The sequence below is a fragment of the Myodes glareolus genome, chromosome 25 (assembly GCF_982192425.1).
Source record: "Myodes glareolus chromosome 25, mMyoGla1.1, whole genome shotgun sequence".
Classification (NCBI taxonomy): Eukaryota; Metazoa; Chordata; class Mammalia; order Rodentia; family Cricetidae; genus Myodes; species Myodes glareolus.
The window spans coordinates 37,404,121-37,414,084 of record NC_142050.1 but is presented as its reverse complement, the minus strand read 5'-3'; positions in this window follow the sequence as shown (position 1 = coordinate 37,414,084).

Below are 9,964 nucleotides of genomic sequence, written 5' to 3'. Positions count from 1 at the left end.
CTGCAAGACAAGCAGAAGCTAAGTTGCTAGAATCCCTTGCTGGGATTTCACCTTTGCCTTTTGTTGCTGTTTCCGGAAATAACTTGAGATGCTCGGATTTGTCCCTCTGCCTTGCTTCCCTGGGACCCACCTATTCTCTCACTTGAGAAAGGCAAGTCATCGTTGCAGAGGTCTCTGTATTTTGCAGCTGCCCTTTTGTAAGAAGCACTTTTCCCAAATAAAACAATTTAAAAAAAAGTTGCCTTCTTGTTTGTCTAATGACCTGTTTTCAAAACCACAGGTGAGAACTGTCAGCTTTCCCAGTCTCGGTCATGTAGACTGGCTGGGAAAAGTGGGTCTCCTTTTTTCAAGCCGCCTAGCGTCCTGAGAACCCGAAGGCACCTGTGAGCAGTCACCATCTCCCTCCTGGTACCATGTGCTTGTAGTGGAGCCTGAGCCAGGCTCCTAAGTAAGATGGCTATAGATAAGAACATCCAGAGGGTTGGGAATTTGAAGTGGTTCATTGTTTGTTTGGGTTTTTTTGTTTGTTTCTTTCTTTATTTGAGGCAGGATTTCTCTGTATAACATCTCTGGTTGTCCTGGAACACATGACTGACTTTGAATATCAAGACATCCGCCTGCCTCTTGCCTCCTGAGTACTGGGATCAAAAGCGAGCACCACCACTGCCTGCCCGCCCGCATAGGTGTTTTGCCTGCATTTGTATCTGCCCCAGTTTGGGTGCTAGGAATTTCACCCAGGTCCTCTGGTCGAACAGGTAGTTACAGTAACTGCTTGGAACCCGGATGTTTCTGCCTCCAGAGTGCCGAGATTGAAGGCATCTGCCACCATGCCCAGTTTCTTGTCATAACAGTGTCTCATGTATCCAGGTGGGTTGTGAGCTCCCAGTGTTGTCAAGGGTGGCTTTAACTAAATCCTGGTCCTCTTTCCCTGTGCACCCAAGTACCACTCTACACAGTTATGCAGGACTTTGACTGAACCCACGGCTGTGATGCTAGGCACAACTGACATCCAATTAATGCCTTTTTGTGGAGCTGAGGCTAGCTTCAAACCAAATGTAAGGTGATACTCCTTCAACTCTTAAGTTTCATAACCAATTTTTCTTTCAATTTTTAATTTTAATTTTGTATGTATGTGAAGGTTTGACCTGTGTGTCCATGTATATGCCTGGTACCTGCAGAGGTCCGAAGATGGTGGGGGTACTGGATCCCGTGGAACTGGAGTTAAAGATGGTTGTCAGCCACTGTGTAGTTACTGGGACTTGAACCCAGTACTCTACAAGAAAATAACGGCCATGGGATACCTCATTTTGTTTGAGAAAGGATCTCACTGGAGCTCATGTAGGCTGAACTAGCTCTGGTCAGAGTTCTGCCTACCTCTGTCTAGGGTTAAAGGTGTGTGTCACCATGACTGGTTGTTCCAAATGGAGGTGCTAGGAATTGAACCTGGGTACATTGGAAGAGCGGCCAAGTGATTTTACCCGCTGAACCATCTCTCCAGCTCCATCATACCTCAACATTATTTTCTAGCACATAGCCAACGTCTCTAGCCCACCTTCACATACCCCAATATTCTTTAAAGGCTAAAGTGCGGGGACGGAGAGCTGCCTCAGTGGTTAGCACATTACTGCCTTTGGTTGCCAGCTTCCGTGGTGGGCAGGTCATAACTGCCTGTGCCTGCAGCTCCAGGGGATCCAGGGCTATGGACAGCTGTACTCAGTGTACACTAACCCACATACAGATATAAACGTAAAATCACCAGGGGTCTGGAGGGATGACTCAGAGTCCTGAGTTCAATTCCCAGCCCTCACATGGTGGCTCGCAACCATCTGCAATCTGGTGCCCTCTTCTGACCTACAGGCAGGCAGAACACTATACATAATAAATCCTTTTAAGAAATTCAATCTCCAGTACCATGAAAGAAAATGCTTAGTGAAAAGGCAAGAAGACTGTAGCAGAGGTCTGGAGGTAGGTGGAGGTATGGACCATTTTAACCACTGCTGTCTTCACCAGCTTCTCATTCTTCCTGTGGCCTTAGACTAAGGAATTCATAAGTTCATAAGCATGAATGTTGGGACATTTGGTCACACTGAACCACGAGTTTGCATTTGTGTTGATGAAATTAACCTTGGATCAGGAGATTGAGTGTTGTTTCCCGGCTGCCCGGCAGCTCAGACCCGAAGTAATAACACAGAAACCATATTATTTAAATTATGCTTGGCCAATCACCTAATTGTCAGCTAGCTCTTCTATCTAGTATTAACCCATTTCCAGTATTTTATATTTTGCCACAAGGTTCATGACCTACTGGCAAGGTTCCAACATCTGTCTATGGTGGGGCTACATGGCTTCTCCTCAACTCCCGCCTCCTTTCACCCAGCATTCTGCCTGGTTTTCCCCACCTCGCTAAGTTCTGCTCTGCACTATCAGGCCAAGCCAGTTTTCTTTACTAATTAACCAATCATATTCACAGCATACAGAGGGGAATCCCATATCAGCTGAGTTAGCAACTAGTTCCAGAAAGTAATCATAGAGCCTCAGAGGTCACCTGGACACTGGAAGGAATGGGAGCCATTTGGAGTGAGCAGAAGGGCGCTCTGGGAGACACTAGCAAGGAGAGATGCTTAGCTAGTTGTTACTCAACCTCTGAGCTAACACGTTTTCACCCTAGCCTTTGAATCCTAAGTCTTATTAACAGATATTTAAGTTAGAGCTGCCTTTAGCAGGCAGAGCGCCTGCCCTGTGGAAACAGAGTTCCCACCAGTGCGTGACCTGTGCACCTGTGCTGCTGCCAAAGAAGCAGGATGGTAACCAACGAATGTTGGCTGAAATAGCAGATTAAGGTGTAGCCACTGTATTGAAGTTAAACAACAATTGTATGCAGTACACCTATGTAAATGAAGACAACATTCACACACAAAATCATGTAAATTCAGTCAGAAATCAAGGTCCTCTGACTAAATGCCCATTTTCCGTGGCAGTAAGTTTTGTGGAAAGTGGTTATGCCCTCACCCTCACTCATGAAGAGGATGCTCAATTGGGACATGGAACTGTGGGAAATAGTTCCAACCCATGGAAAGTTGGGTTGGATAGCTGCCAAGGTTACAGAATGAAATCTTGTCTCAAAGTGAAAACAACCTGTAGCAAAAAGGAAACCAGATTGGAGAAATAAGTCCACCATTAATAGAACTTGTACTTAGAGATAACCTGGGTTGTTCAATCCTAATCACCTCCATGGTGGCTCTTCACCATTCCTAACTAGTTTTTGGAAATTGAACACCATCTTCTGACCTTGTGCCCCAGGCACACAAAAGGTACACAGACATACATACATACATGTAGGCAAAACACTTTGACATGACAGATTCTTTATTCTTTGCAGCTGCTAAACAAATGGGTCAGAGTGGTATCCAACCTGCTTTGAGAAATCAGAATGTCTGTTGATCTTCACATCTCTGGAGACCATCCAGGGTTTTGTTTGTTTTTGTGGGAGTTTTTTGTTGTTTTTTTTTTGTCTGTTTTTTGGTTTTTTGTTGTTGTTTGTTTTAGTTTTTTGAGACAGTTTCTCTGGCTTTGGAGTCTGTCCTGAAACTAGCTCCTGTAGACCTGGCAGCCATCTGCCTGCCCCTGCCTCCCAACAGTGCTGGGATTAAGTGCTGTTCTCTCTCTCTCTCTCTCTCTCTCTCTCTCTCTCTCTCTCTCTCACACACACACACACACACACACACAACACACACGCACACAAGGTTTCACAGTGTAGCTCTGGCTGACCTGGAACTAGCAGATTTGCCTGCCTCTGCCTTCCAGGTGCTGGATTGAAGGCGTGCACCACCGCACCTAACAATCTGGCCAGCTCAGCTGAAGCGTGCATCTGTCTTCAGCTTTGTGCTTGGGTTGCCTAAACTACAGATGCTCACTCAGTACAAACTCTGTTACAAACCACAGACAATTTCTCCTACAAGGGCTGGAGAGATGACTCAGTGGTTGGGAGCACTGGCTTCTCTTCCAGAGGACTCAGGTTCAATTCCCATCACCCAACAATTGTCTGGAACACCAATTCCGGGGGATCTGATACTCTCAGACATACATTCAGGCAAAACAACAAAGCACAGAAAAAAAAAATTGTGAAAAGTAAACTCTACAAATTGTAAATAAAGGGGAAAATCAGAGCCATAGGAGAGAGCTGCTTTAGCCATTCCGTCATGTAAATGTTGACTTTTTTTTTTTAAAGCAATATACTTAAATTTTTTTAATTAAATTTGTGTGTGTGTGTGTGCGCGCATTTGTGCTTGTACAAGGGAGACTGTTCTCTCCTGGGGACTGACCTCAGGTCATCAGTCATGGTAGGTGAGCCATGTCACCAGCTCAAATGTTGTTGGCTCTTGAGACTATTAGTGTCCAGTCCCCGGGTGAAGGACAAGATCAAGTTCTCAGGTGTGAGGAACTGCATCTTCTTCACTATTACCCTTGCAGACAGATCTTCATTCTCAGTTCACACAACACAGCTTCACCAGCCCAACGAACTGTATTAGATGGTATTTTGACAGGTCACTCACCATTGTCAAAGCCAAGATTTCTTTCAAGGCAGTTGCTGATGCCCCTCCCTCTCACACGTTCCGCTGGCCACCATCATTAGAAAACTGGAAACTCCACTTGCTACGTCACAGCCTCCCCAGGGACAATTTATGAGCTGTGAAATAGTAACAAGTATTTCCTCATGTATTTTATACCCCTGGACAAATAAATACTGAAAGAAGTGTTTTATATCTTTTTTTTTTTTTGAAACATCCCTTTGGGATCTTGATTTCATAGAATTCTTTGGCTGCTAGCTATACAATATTGTGGATGTGTGAAAATGGCCATAGTTCGGGGCTGGAGAGACGGCTCAGAGGTTAAGAGCATTGCCTACTCTTCCAAAGGTCCTGAGTTCAATTCCCAGCAACCACATGGTGGCTCACAACCATCTGTAATGGGGTCTGGTGCCCTCTTCTGGTCTGCAGGCATACACACAGGCAGAATATTATATACATAATAAATAAATAAATAAATAATTTAAAAAAAAAGAAAATGGCCATAGTTCTACACAGCCTGTCCAGTGTTGAGTCTGAGGTCAAGTCCACTGGAAATGGTTTACAGGGCAGTCAGATTCCTAACAAGCTTTGCGGAAGCCTGCCTCACTCTTTGTAGCAGACAAAACTTTTGTGCATATAATCCAAAAAAGCCCAGTCTGTATGGCTCCTGGGTCCCTTTCAAGTGCTGAGAATTTCAACAGTAGCCCAAACTGTTTAATGAGAAGTTGCCGGTGTTTTATGTTTTTGTCTTTTGTGAAACAAGGGCTTACTATCTAGTGCTCGCTGGCTGACTTCACAGTAAAACTCACTGTGTAGACCATTTGGTCTGAAACTCGCAGAGTGCTGGGATTGAGTGCTGCTGGGCACGGTGTCACATGCCTTTAACTTCATCATGCCGGGGTGGATCTCTGCATTTAAGTCCAGTCTGGTCTTGTCTGGTGAGTTCCAGGACAGAGGGACCTGTCTCAAACAAAATAAATAAACAAAGCAAGGCCTGCGGTGCCTGTCTTTTGTTTTGAGAATGGGTTTTTCTGTGTGACAGCCCTAACTGTACAGCCCTAGCTCTATAGTCCAGGCTGGCCTTGAACTAACAGATCAGCCTACCTCTGCTTCCCAAGTGCTGGGATTTAAGGTGTGCGCCATGACCCCCTAGCAATGCTTGTCTTTTGAAGTTGGGTTTCACTGTGTTTTTCCAGATGGCCTTGAGTTTGCGATCCTCCTACCTCTAATACCCACATGCAAGAGTATGTGTAGTAAGTGTAGACAGAGTCTGCTTCTTTGTTCCTGGCCACCCAGACCCGAAATAATCACACAGAAACTATATTAATTACAATACTGTTTGACGAACTTAATTATATTTTTACTTAGCTCTTACATATTAAGTTAACCCATTTTTATTATTCTGTGTATTACTATGAGGCTCGTGGGTTACTGGCAAGGTTCCATTGCATCTGTCTCCTTTGGTGACTACATGGCGTCTCTCTGACTCCACCTTCTTTCCTCCTGCTTGGGATTTTTGCCTTACTCTATTCTGTGCTGCTTTTATTAACCAGTGGTAATAAAACACATTCACAGCATACATAGGGGAATCCCACATCACCGCTGGGATTAGAAATGTGGATGGTGGTGATGCATGCCTTTAATATCAGCACTGGAGAGACAGAGGCAGGTGGATCTCTTTGAATTCGAGGCCAGCCTGATCTAGAGTGAGTTCCAGGACAGCCAGGGCTGCACAGAGGAACCTTGTCAGAGAAAAAAAAGAAAGAAATGTCAACACTAGCTGACAAGCTTTTGTTTTTAATAGTTTGATTTGTTGACACAGTATCTCTTATATCCCCAGTTGTCCCTCTGACTTGCTATGTAGGTGAGGATGACCCTGAACTTTTAATTGTCTTGCTTCTCTTTTTCAAGTGCTAGGATGATACTGTGTTGATGAAGTTTTTCTGTCCCACCTGGTCCTTGTGCTGCCTGGTTCCCCAGCCGTTTAGTCCCAGAGAAATCACACATAGGTCTACATTAGTTGTAAGCTGATTGACCCATTAGCTCAGGCTTCTTATTAACTCTTATAACTTATATTAGTCCATTATTCTTGTCTATGCTAGCCACGTGGCTCGGTACATTTTTCAGTGACGCAGTCACATCTTACTTCTGTGGTGGACTCACACTGCAGAAAGAGCTTCCTTCTTCCCAGAATACTCCTGTTCTCATTGACCGACCTCTACTTCCTGTCTGGTTGTCCTGCCAGTACTTCCTGCCTGGCTACTGACCAATCAGCATTTATTTAAAATATAATTGACAGAATAAAGTTGTCCCGCACCACTACTGCACTTGGTACTGAAGCTTGAAGCCCAGGATTTCTGCACATTAGACAAGCACTCTGTCAACTAAGCTATGTCTCCAGCTCTTGGGGATGCATTGTGAGTGTATGTACATGTCTGTGTGTGTGTGTGTGTATTTACATGTCATTGTGTGCAAGTGTTTGTGTATATGTACACACCATTGTATGTGTACATGCCATTGTGTGCAAGTGTGTGTTTATATGTACACACCATTGTGTATGTACATGCCATTGTATGTATACATGCCATTGTGTGCAAGTGTGTGTTTATATGTACATACCATTGTATGTGTACATGCCATTGTGTGCAAGTGTGTGTTTATATGTACACACCATTGTGTATGTACATGCCATTGTATGTATACATGCCATTGTGTGCAAGTGTGTGTTTATATGTACATACCATTGTATGTGTACATGCCATTGTGTGCAAGTGTGTGTTTATATGTACACACCATTGTGTATGTACATGCCATTGTATGTATACATGCCATTGTGTGCAAGTGTGTGTTTATATGTACATACCATTGTATGTGTACATGCCATTGTGTGCAAGTGTGTGTGTTTATATGCACATACCGTTGTGTGTGTACATGCCATTGTGTGCATGTGGAAGCCAGAGGACAACTTGCAGGAGTTGGTTCTCCCTCTCCACCATTTGAGTCCTGTGGCTCAAACTCAAGATTGTTGGCCTCGGCCATAAGTACCTCCAACACTCTGAGTCGTCTCTCTGGTCTGTGATTATTTTAAACATTGCTGAGTGGTCTGAAGTTCTTTGTGAGTCTGTAACTTCTCCTGTATTCCAGTGGGCAATGAGTCTTATGGCTTTGGTTTTCCCAACTGAACAGGCCATTTCCTCCCAGCCATAAGGCAACCAGTACCTGGGCTTCTGATAGTTTGTTCTCTCTTCATTTTTAACCCCCAAAGATTGCCACTATTCTTGTGAATTTGGCTATGAAATTATAGTTATTTATAAATACACATCTAAGCTAGTCACAACAGAATGTATCTGAAGTTTCTGCTACTCAAGATGTTAATGTAGAGGCAAGAGTATTCCTTGAACCCAGGAATTTTTTTTTGAGGCAGGGTCTCTCTATGTAGCTCCGGTTGTCCTGGACCTCACTATGCACACCAGGCTGGTCTGGAACTCACAGAGATCTCTCTGCCTCTGCCTCCCAAGTGCTGGGATTAAAAACATGCTATGGCTAGATTTTAATTTTTTATCTTGTTTTATTTAATTGTGTGTGTGTGTGTGTGTGTGTGTGTGTGTGTGTTTGACTTTTTCAAGACAGGGTTTCTCTTTGTAACAGCCTTGGCTGTCCTGGAACTTGCTTTGTAGACAAGGCTGGTCTTGAACTCACTGAGATCCTCCTGCCTCTGCCTCCTGAGTGTTGGGATTAAGGGCATGCGCTGCCACACTCAGCTTAGATTTTAAATATTTTAGATGTGTTTTTGTGTATGTGTTTGTGAGAGAGCATGCTACACACGTGTGGGTGTCTATGGAGATCAGAAGAGGGTATCAAATCTCCTGGAGCTAGGGTAGTTGTGAACGATCTAATGTGGGGGTTGGGAAATAAACACAGGTCCTCTGGAAAACAGCAAGCATTCTAAATTTCTGAGTCATCACTCCAGGCCATTTGACTTAAATGAAATGGCATATATCTGTAATTCCAGTACTTGGGAGTAGGAGTAGGAGAATCAGTAGTTCAAGGTCCTTTCTGGCCACACCGTGACTTCAAGGCCAGCCTAGACTCCCTCAAACGTTGTTTGTTTATTTGTTCATTTAGTTTAGAATGTTGATGCTTGGGCTGGAGAGATGGCTCAGTGGTTAAGAGCATTGCCTGCTCTTCCAAAGGTCCTGAGTTCAATTCCCAGCAACCACATGGTGGCTCACAGCCACCTGTAATGAGGTCTGGTGCCCTCTGCTGACCTGCAAGCATAATGCAGACAGAATATTGTACACATAATAAATAAATAAATATTTAAAAAAAAAAGAATGTTGATGCTTAAACCCAGGGCCTACTGCGTACTAGGCAAGTACCCTACCGCCAAGACATAGTCTCGCATCCACCTCCCCTAGTTTTTGGTGGCACACACCTTTAATCCCAGCACTCAGGAGGCAGAGACAGGAGGATCTCTGTGAGTTCGAGGTCAGTCTAGTCTATAGAGTGAGTTCCAAGACAGGCTCCAAAGCTACATACAGAGAAACCCTATCTAAAAAAAAAAGCCCAAAATTACTTTTTTTTTTTTTTAATAAATTGGGAGAACAGTAGGTCTCTCAAGTGACAAGTCTGAAAATGAAAAGGAAGATGGGTAGTCTTCCATAGTCTTTCCCAGAATTCCAAGAAGAGTTGTTACTACAGAGGAAATGATGGAACTAGAAGACTACCATCTTATGGCCTTGAAGAAACAACTCAGGTCCCATAAGCGTGCTCTACAAGCAGCGGTGGGGTGGTGGTGTTCACAGGCAGCATGGAGAGTGGCCTCAGGTGGCAGACACAGTGTCTCCTGCGCGGTGACATGCTACCTGACCTCATGTCACAGCAGTTACCTGGCATCTTGTCCAGAATGTCTGGCACTAATCGCCTGGCCTTTACGCCTGACGTTTAGCAGACTGCTCCCTTTATCCATCTGCGTTACTGTAATGAGATACTTGAGGCTTGGTAACTTACAAAGAAAAGTGGTTTATTTAGCTCATGGGTTAAAAGTCACCGCGCTGGCCCTGGTGAGAGGCCTGTTTGCTGTGTAACATCACGGTGCATGACATTACAACGGCAAACAGTTGTTGGAGAGGGTAAGAGCTCTTGGTGGGTCAGAAACAGTGAGGAAGAGGAACCAAATCTGCAGCTCTGTCTGGAGAGAACTAACTTAGTTGTTGACACTGTTGGTGGGAAGGAGAAACTGGATCCTTTAGCGGGTATGCCTAGTACAAGGAAGTTAAGTCATCAGTGCGGTGCGTGGCTTGAAAGAGATCTTGGGACTCTAAGCCCTCCCTTCCATTCTGTTTCCCAGTCTCCAACACACAGCCTCCCTCCTGCTGTGCCGCCACAGGCCCTAA